We start from the raw sequence: 16,715 nt of genomic DNA on the forward strand, positions 1-16,715 counted from the left end.
AGGAAATCACACACTGTTTCAGTGTGAAATCCCTGTGTGTGGGCGAGGTGAGCGGAGGCAAGGATCCATATGCAGGTGAAGAAGGCAGGCAGGCAGACAGGCATGAACAGATTAGAAGGGTTTTAATATAAAAAATGCTGGACATGGAAACAATGAACCGACAAAAGACACAGAACTGAAGGGTTTAAATACATGAGGGCTGGGAGCTTGGGTGATTGGAAAACCAGAGGCAGGTGGGAGCAATTAACAGACACATGACTGAACAGAATGGGGAGACAGGACAGGGTGCGACAGTACCCCCCTCCCCCCTAAAGGGTGGATTCCAGACGCCCACAGGAACACAGAGCAGGGCAGGAGGAGGGGGACCAGGAAGGAGGGCCGAGAGGAACAGAGGAACCGGTGGAGAAGAGGCAGTGACCAGTAGAGTCTGGGGGCCGGCGTCTGGGGCAGAGGAGGAGGTGGCAACTGAGTCTACGAGGCCGGCGTCTGGGGCAGAGGAGGAGGCGGCGACAGGCTCTGGGGGGCCTGCATCTGGCGAGGGCAGGACCGGCGGTGACCGGAGGCAGACCCGCTGCTGGGGTAGTCTCGGCAGGTAGAGACGCTGGACGTGGCCTCGTCGAATTCTGGACCGGAGGTCACGACGTCGACCTCTGGACCAGAGGAGACGACATCGACCTCTGGACCGGAGGAGACGACATCGACCTCTGGACCGGAGGAGACGACGTCGACCTCTGGACTGGAGGCGTCAACTTCTGGACTGGAGGCGGAGCCACTGCAAACGGGACTGCTTCCTTGACTAGTGCTGCCGGACTGGGCGCTGACAACAGGACAGGCTGGACCGGGGGTGGAGCCTTTTGGACAAGCTGGCCCGGGGGCGAAGCCTCTTAGACAGGCCGGCCTGGGGGCGGAGCCTCTTGGACAGGCTGGCCCGGGGGCGGAGCCTCCTGAACAGGCCGGCCTGGGGACGACCCCTGGACTGGTGGCGCGGGACCCAGCGCTGACTGGACTGGTGGCGCGGGACTCGGCGCTGACTGGACTGGTGGTGCGGGACCTGGTGCTGACTGGACTGGTGGTGCGGGACCTGGCGCTGACTGGACTGGTGGCGCGGGATCTGGTGGAGCCGGTAACTGGAAAAGCAGGGAGGATAGATTGTCCACCTGGGACTCCTGGAGACTGAAGATCTGACGGAGCCGGACAAGCTCAGCTCGGAGACCGTGAACTCTGTTGGATGGGTTGCGGGTCCCGGTGTGCACTGGAGTGCAGTGATTGTGGTGAGTACACCACTCTGCACCGCTGATGCTTCCAGTGAGCAGTAGGAATAGGTCTAAATTATTGAGCTTTTTCACAATATTCTAAATACCTGAGATTTTAAATGTGGAGTTTTCATAAACCATAAGCCATGATCATTACAATTATAACAAATAAGGTCTAAAATATTCAGCTTGACATGTAATGAGTCTCTCATAGGTTAGTTTCACCTTTTAAGCTGAATTAATGACATAAATGAACTTTTGGATCGTGTTCTACTGTTTCTAAAGTTTGATGAAAACTTACATGTTTTTGGCATGTTCATTAGATGCTGTCTGTCCATTCATTTTTTTATACACACTTATCCATGCAGGGTTGCAGGGGGGTTTCCTATCTACTACAGTCTTTGGGCAAACAGGCGGGGTACACCTGGACAAGCTGCCGGTCCACAGCAGTATGTCAGATGCTATGAGATGTGAGTTTAAGAATCCTTAAACCTGAATGAGCTATAGGGCCATTTTTTATGATTTCTAAGGTCGGTTGACTCTGGCTGCCCTTTTGATTTGTGTTCACTCATAAAATTAAAGCAAACACATTGTGACTTTTTAAAGAAGATGGCTCTGGTATATAAATTTTTTATGAATAACTTCACATAAAATCCTTCTCACATAAAGCGATCTCAGCAGTTGTATCCTTGACATTTTCAGCAGCCTCCAAAGTGAGCCGTGTCAAGGCTCTGTCACTTTAAGACATTATGTTGGGTCTGGCCACGCCCAAGTAGAGCTGCTGCTCCTCCAACCTGGAGAGGTGAGAGGTGGTTCTATGCAAATTCTTTCCATTTGTGAGATCACAATAAAGGACTTTTTGAGATGGATTGTTTTAGCCTTGAATAGATATCCCACCCTTAAGCAGTGTGCCAGCCGATGGCTCCCTCCATGAGGCCACCACAGCTCAGTAGATCACCATTGTAGGTCCTTCTGAGGAGAAAACTACTTAGAGAGAAAGCAAAAGTAGCAGGTGAAATAACAGGAAATAATGCAATTTGAGTGTGGTGGTATAGAAAAAGCAGAGTGTGGAAAGTGGTCAGTGTGTCCTCCAGCAGTCTAAGCCTATAGCAGCACAACTACAGAGAGAACTCTGGATAGTCTTTTAGATGGAGGCATGTTGGAGGCAGGGCAAGGGAGAGCCGTCTTTACCGACTGTACACTCCACCTCCCTCTACTCCCCCACTTGTCCAGATCTAGACTAACATCAGATTTTAACCATAGGCCCTATCAAATAAAAAGGTGTTGTAATGTATCAGATCCTATCATTGCTTTGTGAAATTATTTTCATGTGTAGTTCATAGGATTATCGAGGTCATCCGAAAAAATGAATAAACAATTTTCACGACATTCTCCATGACATGCTAGCTGTTACCATTCACTTACATGTTTATGCTAAGCTAAAGCTAACAGAATACTGTCACCTTAGGAAAATGACTGACTAGGCTGATTACAAAAGACATTTACAGAAATACAATGCAGGACATCAAACCAAGACTTGTCAAAGGAGCAAACATCACTATTCATCCACCTTTTCTTTCTTGGTGGCAGGAAAAAAAATCCCTGAAGATTTGCCCTGTCCCCTGATCAGGAGAGAAACTTCTCTTTAAATGTCACACATGGAAATAGGCTTGTTTGAGGTGGAAGGGTGCAGGAAGAAGTATAGCGTCTCCAGCAAAGCTCAAAGAAGCTGCAGTGGGACACAGTGCTCCATCAATATCAGATTTTAAATTGGAAAAACGTTTGTGTGTCACAAGAGGGTCGGACCAGCGGGGCCACTTGATGAATGAGCCATCTTAGTGATTGATGGTCAGTGGGGAGCGGACGGGGGGAATGTTATGCCACGCCATGTCAATAGCAAGTTGTTTCCTTCTCATGAATTTCAGAAAATAAGTGTGCACTAAGTACCTTTGACATGAGTATTTTACTTTTAGTACACTTGCCAACGTCACCTTGTCTCCAACGCGTGTCCTCCAAGAGGAGGACATGGAACGAGACTGTTTGAATATTCTATTTTAAACGCTCCGCACATATTTTCTCACAGCAATCCAAACAAAACTTCACATTCTGCTCTAAAAATGCAGTTTTCCTGAGGTCATGCATTTTAAACCCGGGTTCAATACTCAGCACAATAAAGTACTCACTAGCACACATACAGTAGGAATAAATGACCTTGCTAATTAGCTTTAGTTATGGGCATTCACACTCCCATTTGACATTCTCAACACTTAATACTATCTCAGGAGACCAGCATTGCATAAAGTTAGGGGAAGGCTTTATCGCTGGGAGAGAGGGCTGTAAATCAGACACCTGAAACTCCATTAGCAAGTCCAACTAGCAGGGATGCCTGTGTGATTACGGTGGGACCGGATGCTCTCGGCTCGCTGATAACCACGACTAAGTCAGATAAGCCCAGTGAATGCATTCCATCTCCTCTTAATGTTTTTTATTTTATTTTCAAAGAACATTCAGTCAGTAATTGTCATGATTCACGAGCCGAGGTGCGTGCTCTTCCTCAATAAGCCATCTTTGAGGTTCTTTTCCACAGGTGAGGAGCGGAGGGGACACCAGCTGTGCTGGATTCGCAATCAGAGGCGCTGGTATAAAGCGAGGATGGCGACACGACGTGACGCCGGATGATTGCTACAGGTTTGGTTAGCCCCTGCCACTCGTATTCGCCTGTTTGCTCGCTTGTTTATTCGTGATTGGATTATTTGGATCTCTGACCTTATTTGGATTATGACTTTGGACTCGTCTCTGAACCCCTATTCGCTTTGCCCTGTTTAGGAACCACTACCACGTCCATTACCTTCACTGCTAGAATCCCGGATCTCCAGGACTCCTCCACGGCTCCTGTCCTTCCCCTCTCTGCTTCCTCACCCACCTCACTCAACTGGACCCCCGTCCTTACTCACCTCGGCTTGTCACCTTCCCCGCTGTTTGCGGAACTTGAACTCTGGACTAACGCCTTGCGGCACCCTACTCACTGGACTTACTAGTGCATCCTTAGTTCCCATTTTCATAATAAAATACTGTATTTTTACTTACTCCGAGTTGTCGTTTTGACTCTGCATGTCTTGGGTTAGACGCCTCCTGCAAGTCATGACAGTAATGTTCTTTGAAAATAAAAGTTCTGCTGTTACTTTTTGTTTAGTAACAGCATAATGAGCAGCGTAGCTCAGGAGACAGAGTGGGTTGTCCAGTTATCGGAAGGTTCCAGGTTCGATCCTGGCTCTGACCAGAGAATGCTGCTATTGTGTCCTTGGGCAAGACACAACCCACCTTGCCTGCTGGTGGTGGTTGGAGGGACTGGTGGTGCCAGTGTTCAGCAAGCCTCGCCTCGGTCAGTGCGCCCCAGGGCAGCTGTGGCTATCATCCTCACCAGCGCATGAATGGTTGAATGACTTTTTGTGTTGTGAAGCGCCTTGGGTGCTTGTAGAACCCTGAGAAGGCGCTTTACAAATACAAGCCAGTTACCATTATCTTATGGAAAATACTTTGAGCAATATCACATTGTTCTGCTGTAGGTTTAATTGTGTGCTGGGTCACTGTGAGTTGGTGTCATTTGACCCAACATGGATGTTTCCACATGTTTTCACAACCATAGACCAACCATAGCAGTAGCAACAGTTAGCTCTGCAGGTTGGTCTAGCAGAGCAGGTCTACCTTTGGACCAAACGCTCTTCTTTCATTTGGTCATGAACAGCTGGAACTTTCATCTAAGATGGAGACTCGAGTTTCAAGTTTGGATCGAGTCACACTTATGTCAAACAAAAAATACTTGACTCTCAGTCACACCCTCTAAAGACTCTAAATCAGACTTTTGGTTTTTGTTGTCATAAGTGAAACTAAAGACTGCTCGATCAATCCAATGTGGGCAAATGGATCACTGGTTGCCTAGAAACCTAGACCAACAGTAGCAGTAGCTAAAGATGTTGCTCTGGATGGTTTAGCCATATTCTATTGAAGCCTCAGCAGGTCTAACATTGGCCTGAACAGCTTTGTGTCTGCCAATCACAGAGCTTTCTGTTTGTTAGGGATTGGAAAATATCTACAAAGATGGCATCGGCTCAGGAATGGCGATCGTTTTAAACGATTTACACTTTGGCTTTCTGAGAGACAAGAACAGATAGCGATACTTAAAATCATGTAGTTGCTCCTTCTTTGATGGTGCATGGTGGACTGACCTGTTGACCGATTCCCGCAGCAGCGAGTGTATCATGTTTTCAGTCGCTTCGGTTTATCCTAACGCTGCCCAAGTGCGTGCAGAGACAGGCTGAAAGAAAACCATAGACTCCGCCCCTTCACTGGCTTGTTTTAATGGCTTGTGGCCAGACAATTTTTTTTATTTGTTCCCATATATGGGATGGCTTGTACGGCTAGGAAACTGCAGGAAGGAAATCCACTTATGAGAAAACATGCAAATTCCACGCAGAATCTTCCCCAGAAGATGTTTACGCCAACAGGTGCAGAATCAGAGCAACAAACAATGAACCACATTTATCCAATCCATGAACTCTTTACCCTCCTTCCTTCAGGCAGCTTCAAAGCCCAGACAGCGGTGATGCTGAGGGACAGCTTCCTTCCTGAGGCTGTGAGGCCTGTGACCTCTGACCCTCACGCTGTCCTCTGCACTCTCTTATAACTTCATGGGAGGTATTTATTCATGATTTTATGTATTTGGGCTTGTCTAACACATCTTATTCACATCTCACTACGCAATGCCGACTGGCGGTAAATCAATCTGAATCAGAAAGGATGCAGATGTTCTTGGAATGAGGAGATGGATATGTTGTCATGCAGCCCAGTTTAAATCTATTCAAGCAAAACTGGCTCTTTTCTATTATTATTATTATTATTGTTATTGTTATTATTATTATTGCAGACTGATTGCTAGGGAGCTGCTACAGAGAAATAAGATGGGAACCCTGAGCGACAGATGAAGCCTGGTCAGTAGCCTACGAGCTGCCACAATGCCGGCAGAGATCTGGCAGCAAAGTGGACGATGCCCAGACAGTAGCAGGTTGCACCACCAGGACATCAGCCTAGAGCTCATTGAAATGGCATCCACAGACCTTCCAGACCAAGAAGACTGACTGCAGAGACGGCACCAGCCAAGTGTTGTGTGACGGCTGTGATGGCGATGGATTACAGCGACAGCAGCAATGATAACAGCGAGATAGTGCAGCCGACGGCTTGGATTAAAGTGGCGGAGTTGAGTGGACGAGAGAGCCGATCAGATCCAGCAGGGCAAAGAAGCATACGGATTGGTTCTGCCCTGATGGGGGAGAATGCATATGCATCTGACTTAAGGCAATGTGTTGCCAAGGCGATGCTGGAGAAATAAAACATGGAGGACTAGTGGAAAAGAATTAGAAGAACAAAGAATAAGGATACATTTATTTTCAAAATGTCTTTTTGTGTGTTTTTGAGCTTTTCAAGTAGATCAGGGTTTTAAAAAGCTTTAATAAGGTAATGTTGTTTTCACTTATATTTCAATCACTAATCTTTATGCTGTTCTTAGGAACAGAGGAAATTACTATGATTCAGCAGAGTCACATGTCCACCCTGAGGGTGCGACAGGTTCATGATTAATGTTTCTAGGCACCAAGATGTCAGTTAAACACCATTATTACTTCAAAACCACAGATTACCTAAATTAGTCCCAGTAAGGAAGCATTAGCATCAATGATTCAAGAATATCTGAATGAAAACTACAGAAAATTGAACAAAGAGACTCCAGAGCTGCAGCTCATCTTTGAGACAATGGTGGTGTCTATGGGACCTTTTACTGCATTCTGACCCAAGATCAGTGAGATGGTACCGTTTGTAGTGATGATGATGAAGATGTCAACAAACATGCGTGGCCTGTTTATACAGTACAAGCAATGTGAGGAGGATAAAAAGTCAAGAAAATTCAGTCAGTCTGCATTTTTCTCCAAGATTTTATTGAAAACAAAGCGGTAACCCTTACCCAGCTCTTCCACTGGCTGTTCCACATTTTACACATTTCAAATGCGAAACGGCAGCAAAGCGTTCCACACAGTTGGTCCTATGAGGTCCCGATTACACCACAGAGTTGCAAAACCATGCATGATTGTAGATTAACATTATAACAAGCAAGGAGAAAGGCGACAGCACATATCCAAAAAGGTCTGTGGTTTATTGTGTGTTCCCATAAACTTGACCAAAGAGGTTTCAGAGGTAATGGCACGCTTAAGTTAATCTACACCTGACTTTTATTTTGAAAATTTCTGGATGTTTTACACTGCTTTTGTGTTTGACTTCCTGTCGGGCTTGAAACTGATCTGTGGGGGTCAATGCAACGTGAAAGCATAGAGCTGAGCTTTAGACGACAGGATTTGAAGTATTATCTCCTGATATTTGGACCTCTGTCCTCTGATTGGCTAAAAGCAATGTGCCTCTATCACTGACTCTGATCTGCAACGTTGATGTTTTATCTACACAAATAACACAAGCCTGGAGGAGTTATGCTGTGTGGAGGTGTTGCTAAGGCTAATGGTTACCTTCTACTAGCCGAAATGTTCTCTACTGTTTTCTGGATGCTAAACCAACAACCTTCCTCGGTGGTGAGTACGTGAGTGTTAAGTGACAGTGTGCATGATGAAGATCTGTCAAGGTTTTCTAATCCTAGAGTTTCACTGTCTATTTTCTATCAGAAGCTAATGTAGGAGATTGGTGTAGATTATTTTATGTTCATGAAAAACTCAGAGTGACTGATTATAACCATAAGTAATCATTTAAAAAGATTTGTAGTCAGTCGTCCTTTTCTTTCCCTGCACAGGTGTGCGTCCAGCAGTAGAGACGAAAAAATGATCCAAACAGGAACAAACATCCAGCAGAACTAACCACAGGATGCGCCTCCACCTATCTGATCTGGTAAAAACACAATAAAATCATTGATTCAATAATTAATTATTTGCTTGAATGATCCAAAATGATTTCACACACTCAAAGTGCATCCCACGGAGAAAAAGCCATTTTTGTGTGTGTGATGGATTTGGAGGAGTGCGATGTTGAAAGGCATTGTCTTCCTGTAATATATTTATCAGCATGCATGGAGATCCAGCCGTACTTTCTCCGTGCTGTCAGCCCAGCGACTGAGGAAATTGAGAATGATTGTCAGCAACAATTTAGAAGATTAAATGTGAGCTCGCACAGAGAATCATAGCATCCACTATGTAGAGCTTTTTGCTTTACCTTACTCCCACTGGAATGGAGGATTAGAGGCTGCATATGCATCACAGGGAAAAGTAATGAATGACAGGGATGGGAGGAAAAGAAAGGGGAAGCGAATGACAAAAACTGAGATGGGAGATGGGATACATGAACAGATGTAGGAAAAAGCAGAAGAAAAGCGCAGATGTAGATGACAGAGAGCGGCTAGCAATCAGATTGGGTGTTTTTAAATGACAGTTCCAATGCAGAGGGTGGTGGCTCACCAAAAGCCTGTGCAGAAAGCTTTTCCAAATGTGTCACATTCAATAAAGTTTTCAAAAAAGAGCCTGCTGGAACTTCCATGTGGGGTACTCTGCACCTGCCGGCTAAGAGAGAGAGAGGCAGCCTGTGTGCAAAAACCCGAGGTGTGTCTCTGTCTCTACCTGACAGATAAGGAGCCGTTTCAATTTACATAAACCAGCAGATTTTCATTTTAATAAGCTGAGCAAACATTCTTAAAGCAACATTTTATTTCCTACATGCTTGTGCTGCTTGTTTAACAGCAGCTAAGCTATAACTGGCAGAATCAATACACACAGAGTGTAATAATAGCATTTGATTACAAGAGCAGCCTGTGGGGCTTTCATTGAGTCAGCCATTGTTCTGATTGTCTCAGCACAATAAAAATGCCACACTATTGTTCTGCAAATCATGATGCACTTAGTCAATTCCATGAAGTCGCAGACATAATAACACATCACATCCATCTCCGTCCTGTCTCTGATCAAAGGAACAAACAGTCTCTGCTCTTTGTTTCGTACAAATGCCACAGTTACACAGAATGTATGTAACTTGTATATGTGTTCCTTATTTTAAATATAAAAATATCATGTTTTTCACCTGTTAGTGAATTAAATCTACACACGTTCATATTTGATTCAATCATGTTACATTTACTGTGTAGTCTCATGCTAACTATGCCATCTTTATTTACGTTTTGCATTTGATTACAGATTAAATAACAATCAACACACAGACATATTATTCAGTAGAATATATATATATATATATATATATATATATATATATATATATATATATATATACACATAGGCGTCATTTTAACCGGGGACGCCGGGGACATGTCCCCGGCAAAATTTGTGATTGGCAGCTGTGTCCCCCCCACTTTCAAAAAAGCCTGCTGATGAGGATTTTTGTTTTACCAGCTCAGATCTTATACAGGGGTCGGCAACCTGTTCCCATCAAAGAGCCATTATTACCCGTTTCCCACGGTAATTCTGGACGGACCTTAATAAGCAGTGACTTAAGTGAAGCAGGCAGGTCGAGCTAGAAAATTTTGTTTAAAAAGACGTCATAAATGTGTTACCCGTCATTTTTATTTCTAAAATATGAAGTAAAAACTCACAATTTAATTTTCATTCATTTGTCATTAATATGTAGTCTACACTCGTGTGTTAAGTGGACCATCTTCCAGTAAACGCAAAGCATCCAGCCCACCTCTCCAAATGCGTAAAATGTGCATCAGCTGCTAGTTAGGCGCGCCGCGCGCACCGTCAGCTACGTCAGCCCAGACAAGAGCAGAGCAACTAGAGAAAGAATAGAGGATAATTCTGTCTGGATGTGGATGAGATTACATTTTACAGAAGCCTGATCATCATTTAAATACGTAAACCATCACCTGTCTTCTAGTCCACGCTATCAGCATTATTTTAATTGGTGTGTGTGTGTGTGTGTTTTCCACTTCAAACACTGGTCTAACCAACCAGACCAGCGTGTCCAGTAACACATTAATGTTACAGTTAAACAGTTTCACTTCATGTAGGCTAGGAACGTTTCACCTGCCGTGGCCCGACCGCTTCTGCTCCACATAAACTTTGTGCGTGATCAAATGTATCTACGCGTCATGCGTCTCCATATTAGAGACGGGAACAAGCGCTGTTCAGCCAAAGTTTCATAATTTCATAAAAAGAACATTTTTCCAAGTGACACATCCCTCAGAGAGACCGGGTTTCCAGACTGTTTCAGTGGGAGGAAATCATTGCATGCACCATGGTTCTGCACTGCGCTGCGAACCCCAGATCTTCAGCTCACTGTCCACCGTGGGCGCTCCGAGCCGCGCTGAACACAGTGTCCAGTATAAAGCTCTGATGTTCTGATGGGAATATTTTACCTCCGCGATGTGCGTTAACAATTAAAATGTCAGCTCATCCATGCGCATCAGTGTGCGTCGGGGTAATTCTTTCAAACCAAGCAACATCCTTGAGTTCATCTGTCAAAATAAACAGTCAAATGGAAATATATGTAACCTGCCGTTTAACTGTTTTGCCTTCTTGTGAAGATTGTTGCAAAGAGAAACAATTAAACTTGATTAACCCCAGAGCCACCCAGAGCGCATGTGGGAAGGTTCCTCCCACTGAAGCGATTTTCCTTGTTTGAAGTGACCAAATACTTAATTTACACCCTGATTTACAAATAAATTCTTTAAAAATCCTGCCATGTGAATTCATGGATTTTTTTCACATTCTGTCTCTCACAGTTGAAGTGTACCTATGATGTAAATTACTGACCTCTGTCATCATTTTAAGTGGGAGAACTTGCACAATCAGTGGCTGACTAAATACGTTTTTGCCCCGCTGTATATATATATATATATATTTATATATATGTGTGTGTGTGTGTGTGTGTGTGTGTATATATATATATATATATATATATATATATATATATATATGTATGTATGTATGTATGTATGTATGTATGTATGTATGTAGTTTTGTTATCTTATTTTTAATCCAAAAAGATAAATTCCCCTCTAGAAAATTTGTGTTCCTTAAAATAAGGTAATAATTCTAAACTATGATCCAAACTGTCTGTAACTGGCTGCAAGCAGGTGGATTGTCAATGTCACTCACTCAATTGCATATAAGTGGGCATTAACCCGGATGTGGGCGTTGGCGTTGGCATTCCACCTGGCCTGGCGTGTTGCAGCAGACCAAACTTCCACTCTATGGTCTTGCCGTGCCAAGCCTCTGTGCAACATTACTTTGATTGCACCCCATGGCAAGAGGAGCAAGGTATTTGTTCGTTTCTGTTTGTTGCTACTGATGTTTGTCAGTGATTGTCTTTAATTTGTAAATTATGTATTTTCAGTTTTCACGGTGTTTGCACAGTGTTTGGCACCAGGTGCTCGGTGCGATTCTGGGAATGAGATGTATGCATCTACAGCCTGACGCAAATAAAAAGTTGCACCCGTCAAAGCTCTCCTCCTTATTTCTCTTGGATGCCAAGGGGCAGCAACATTGTCTTATTTTGAGTAAAAACAATCAGGCATTGGGGTAAGTAAATATTGTTTGGCAAGAATTCTGAAGGCTAGCAAATATATCTAAATTTTGATTATTTTGCTAGTTTTTATAATTCTAGGAACATCTAGGATTTGAACATCCTCACAGATCTACGTCACACTGAATTAGCATCATGGACTCACTAATCTTGACTCACAATGGTAAAGGCTGTTTTAGAAACATCAAGAAATCTGCAGCAGCCATCTCAGCTTGGTTAAACTAACGTTTAGCATTAGCAACTTCACCACATTCAATTCAATTCAATTCAAATTCAATTCAAAAATACTTTATTAATCCCAGAGGGAAATTGATTACATGACACACACATGACACACATTACACATGACAAAAGCTCCACCAGGTTTGTGCATATTGTAAATAAGAACAGTCCTTTGTCTTTGTGTCAAACTGTTTTACTTTGGTGTAAAGCTAACTATGTGTCTGTTGCTGCTGCCTCTTGGCCAGATTGTCGTTGTAAATGAGAACCAGTTCTCAACTGACTCATCTGGATAAATGAAGGTTAAATAAAATAAATAAATAAAAGGCTTGTGATATTTGTAGAGATAAAACATCAACGTTGCAAGTCAGTGGAATAGTTGTGTTGCTGTTGTCCAATCTGAGGTGAGATGTCCAAACATCAGGAAATAAGACTTCCAAACCTGCCGTCTAAAGCTCAGCTGTGACGTGGGTGACTTTTAGGTCCGAGAAATGGTGCACTCGTGTATTTTTTGGCCCACGAGAAAAACTTACATAGCATTAAATCCTACTAGAGACCACTGCAAATCCATTGATTAAATGAGTAAATCACTCCTTTAAGAATGGACAAAAAATTGGGGCACAAAGGAGCCTGCCTCACATGCAGAGGGAGATCATTTCACTATTTTGTGGTTGCGTAGAAACCAAGCCCCCACAATGCGGCTCAAAAAGTGAGGCCAACCCGGAAGCACTAAAAATTGCAGTTCCACCCTCATCCACTAGGGGCTGGTGTCAGAAGCGAGCAAATCCTCATTGACTCCCATGTTAAAAACACCAATCTCACAGCAGAAATAAACATGTTTACAGCCTGGTACCAGAACATGTTTTTGGTTTAAATGATCTAGTTTACACTCATGACAACTCTGAGGGGGGTGAATGTTTTTCTCACTCTTCTGTTTAAGTGTATTAAAAGCCTAAAATTCTGTATAATTAATGAGCATCAGACCCACGTGACCACAGAGCTAGCTCCGTGGAAAGGCCTCAGTAGAGCCTCGGTCTGGCCTGGAAACTGCTCCGGGATTTTGAGTCTCTGTGTTTGTGAATACTGTTTTGGATATTTTTGTGCAATTGTTGGACAAAATGACTTGCTGTGGCATTAATTGCACTAATAGAGCGTCCAAGGAGTCTCCACTTCATTTTTTTCAGTAAGTAAAATTATATTTATGTATTTTAGGTCACTGCCGAGCTGAGCTTAGAGTTTAACATGTACTGTTTAACCATGAAATTTAAATGTAATAGGGTAAAACCCAGTGCATTTAACATAATGCTGCACTTTAGAAAATGGGTTGAAATATAACATGTTGGTGGAGCTGGGTTCCGACTATCGGCTTGTGGAGCTCTTATCCCCTCCCCGCAGCTCGGTGCATCTCTGTCTGATCGCGGCTTCTGTCTGCTGCGCGGGCTGCCGGCTTTCAGCAGCTTTCGGGAGACCTCTGTGTTCCACCTGGTTTTACCCAGCGGTCAGCCCGGCGTATCTCTGACTCAGAAGCTCTGGTGTTGTGCACAGTTAACTCCGGTTGTAGCTAGGTTGCTACCTCCGTTAGCTTAGCTCCCACCTCCGCGTTAGCTTTGGGTTAGCTTCAGGTTAGCTTGTAGCTAGTTAGACCGGGTGTCATCAGTTGATCCCAGCCTTACAGCCCCACCCTCAGCTCCTCCTCTCTTCCCTTTTGTGGAATTGTCTGGGCTTGACGGAACCTGTGACACGGTCAAAATGGCGGTGGTGGCCACCTCCCATTTAGCCTCAAAAACGTGTTATTGGAGTCTGAATTGTCCAGCATATATGTCGATGGTAGAAACATTCCAATGAAAAAGATACATTTTCAACCATTTTTCTATTGCATGGAATGTATTCTATTGTTCGCTGGGTTGGGGTCTTTACTGAACCTCCAAGCCAAAAACGTAAATAAAGTCATTCTTCTTCCGGCTCTTGGAGAGTACAGACGCTTGTTTCTCCTCTCCCTCCTTATCCCAAGGCTCATTGTCCTGTCTGTGCATGGCGCTTTCTGCATTTTTTCTGGAAACTGGAATTGTTAAAAATGGATCTGGTCAGTTGGTCTCAACACGATTGACAAAATCTTTTCAACAATGAGAACGGGAGATGCCCCCGGATGCCCCTCTGGGACAGAGCCAGCTGGGTATATCATGGACTCCTGGAAACAGTGGAACCCGATATGCCTCTCTCAACTGTCTGTAGAGGACTCTGAAGATGTTTGGATATTCGTCGTTTTGGTGTCGGGATTCCTGCTGTTTGGCCTGAGCGGTTACCTGGCTTACCGGAAAATTAACAAGCTTTCGAGGAATATTGGCTCGCTCCCAGAGCTCAGGGATGGAATGCATCATGCTGTGAACGTTCAAACTCATATAATTGTCGAGATGAGTCGTAAGCTTGGAACTTTGGCTGAGATTCAGGCTCTGGCACAAAAGATGGATACCATCAAGGAGCGAGTGGATGGATCCGCACGGATTGGGATTGATTAATTACGCCATTATTGGATCTAGAGGGGTTGTAGACCAACAGAACACTGAGGCAGAGAGGAAATTATCTCTGTCTGGCCACAATTTTTTATTTATTTATCTGAATCTGGTGCCTTTGGAGCCTGTGAGGCTGAAGTGATAACTCCCCCCTCAGAAGAAATGTGGAATGTTGCTGTAGCTATGGAAACTCTTTCTTCCTATCCCAGCCTGGGCGGGACTGTGACCGGTGAAGGCCGTGGAGCCGTATCTAGGAGTCACTGTGCTCTCCAACCCATTCATCTCCCTCCCCTGTCCAAATGGAGGTGATAAGCGCTGCTCCATGTGGCTGCATGCACTGAAGTGAGGAGAGTCCCAACCCTACCTCCCCACCTAGTGGACACTTATGTTGTGTAACGTCTGAAGTCTGTGTGCATATCTGCCTGAGGTGTTTTTTTGCAGAGCAAAACTACCCTCTCTGTGGAGGGTAACTCTGAAGGGCCTTTTTCCCCTCCCCCTGAATCTATCCTCATATAAACCCTCTTGATCTATTACGGTAGCGCGACTCGGGTTGCGAATGACCACAGTCACCAATTATTGTCATGTGTCTATCTATGTATGTTTGATCTCAGAACTGTGTGTACTGAAACTCTAATTTCTGGGATGAATAAAGTATTTTTGAATTGAATTTTGAATTGAATTGAATTTTTATGAATTTCTATAGTAGCTCAAGTACATTGAGAAATGGCATCAGAAGAGTTTTACCTGAGAATATTTGGCTGCTAGTTTGGCCCCTTTAGAATTAACAGTGGAGTTGTGCAAAAATCGTGAAAAATAGATTAATCAAAAGTTATTCAGACACTGTATTTCTTAATGACTGTCGTACCAGTTTCACTACACCATGCTTTTCCTTTTGATATGAATAATTAATCTGCAGATCTCTACTTTCTAAGTGCAGCTCTACAACTTGCTTTTGTGAGCACGTAAAAGATAAAAAAGAACGATTTAGCTGTTTCTTCTGTTACATAGAACTCTGACTGTAAGAAGGGGAATTACTGCTTTTCTTAACCACTCTTAAAAAAACACCAAAGTAAATTGTGCCTGTTACATAATAAACACATGCACATAACTTGGCCTTTGAGACATGACAGATGTTGCTAGACCCTCACAGGAGGATTATCTGATGTCTGGTCATGACTCAGGTTGTAGAGAGGTCATCCCTCAGTCATAAATGTGGCAGTTTGATGGTCTATGCTTCGACAGAGGAAATATTACCGTGGCGTCTAGCATAATAAACTCCACATTTCCCACGGTGTGCTGCTACATGGGTGAGCAGCACATCAAAACAAGTGAAAAAAGGCTGTGCAAGAGAAGCGTACATATCTTTATTAGAACAGAACTTGCTGCAGGAGTGTGTGTGTGTGTGTGTGTGTAAGAGAGAGAGAAGGCGAGAGAGAGAGAGAGAGAGAGAGAGTACTTTGTAAATTGTTTTAAGATCCTATTTCATTGCAAAGCTTTGTAGTGTTTTAGTGTCTGAACATCGTACAGTGACTGGAGTGTTGACTGCAGAGTGCTTAAATGATGCTAATTCACTTGGAAAATATCACAGATGTCTTGGTGTGAATATTCTAACCATAAACATCCACACATTTATTTATTTGAATTTTGATTTTTATTTTTGACTGTTTTGAGCCTAGAAAGTCAATTTGATGGTGCGATGTTTAAAAACAGCCCCCCTATATAACCCTATAACCCACCTACAGTATATATTTCCCCTGAGTTCAGAACCTTGGACAGCGCTTGCAAGCTGCCATTCTTTCCATTCAGAATCTCCTTTTAAGGAGCAGAATTTTTTTATAATTTATTTTTCATATAAAGTAAACACTTGAAGGATAGGGAACACAGGTTGGTGCTTCCAAGAAAATTCTGCATACATGATACAATCCAGGCTTTTTTTCCCTCTTTGGAGCACAAAGAACGATGAGCATTGGCCACAGAGGCTTGTTTTTATATGATGTACCATTCAGCAGGTGAGATTATAGTGGAGACACATCACATTACTGTCTTTCTCAAGCCAAAAAGACACAGTAAGAACCTCAGTGTAGGCACAGCTGGCCTGCTTTTGTTTGCCCTTGGGCTTATAGAAATGCTCTTTTTGGGCTGAGTGTTGGTAAAC

This window comes from Nothobranchius furzeri, chromosome 14 (assembly GCF_043380555.1).
Source record: "Nothobranchius furzeri strain GRZ-AD chromosome 14, NfurGRZ-RIMD1, whole genome shotgun sequence".
Classification (NCBI taxonomy): domain Eukaryota; kingdom Metazoa; phylum Chordata; class Actinopteri; order Cyprinodontiformes; family Nothobranchiidae; genus Nothobranchius; species Nothobranchius furzeri.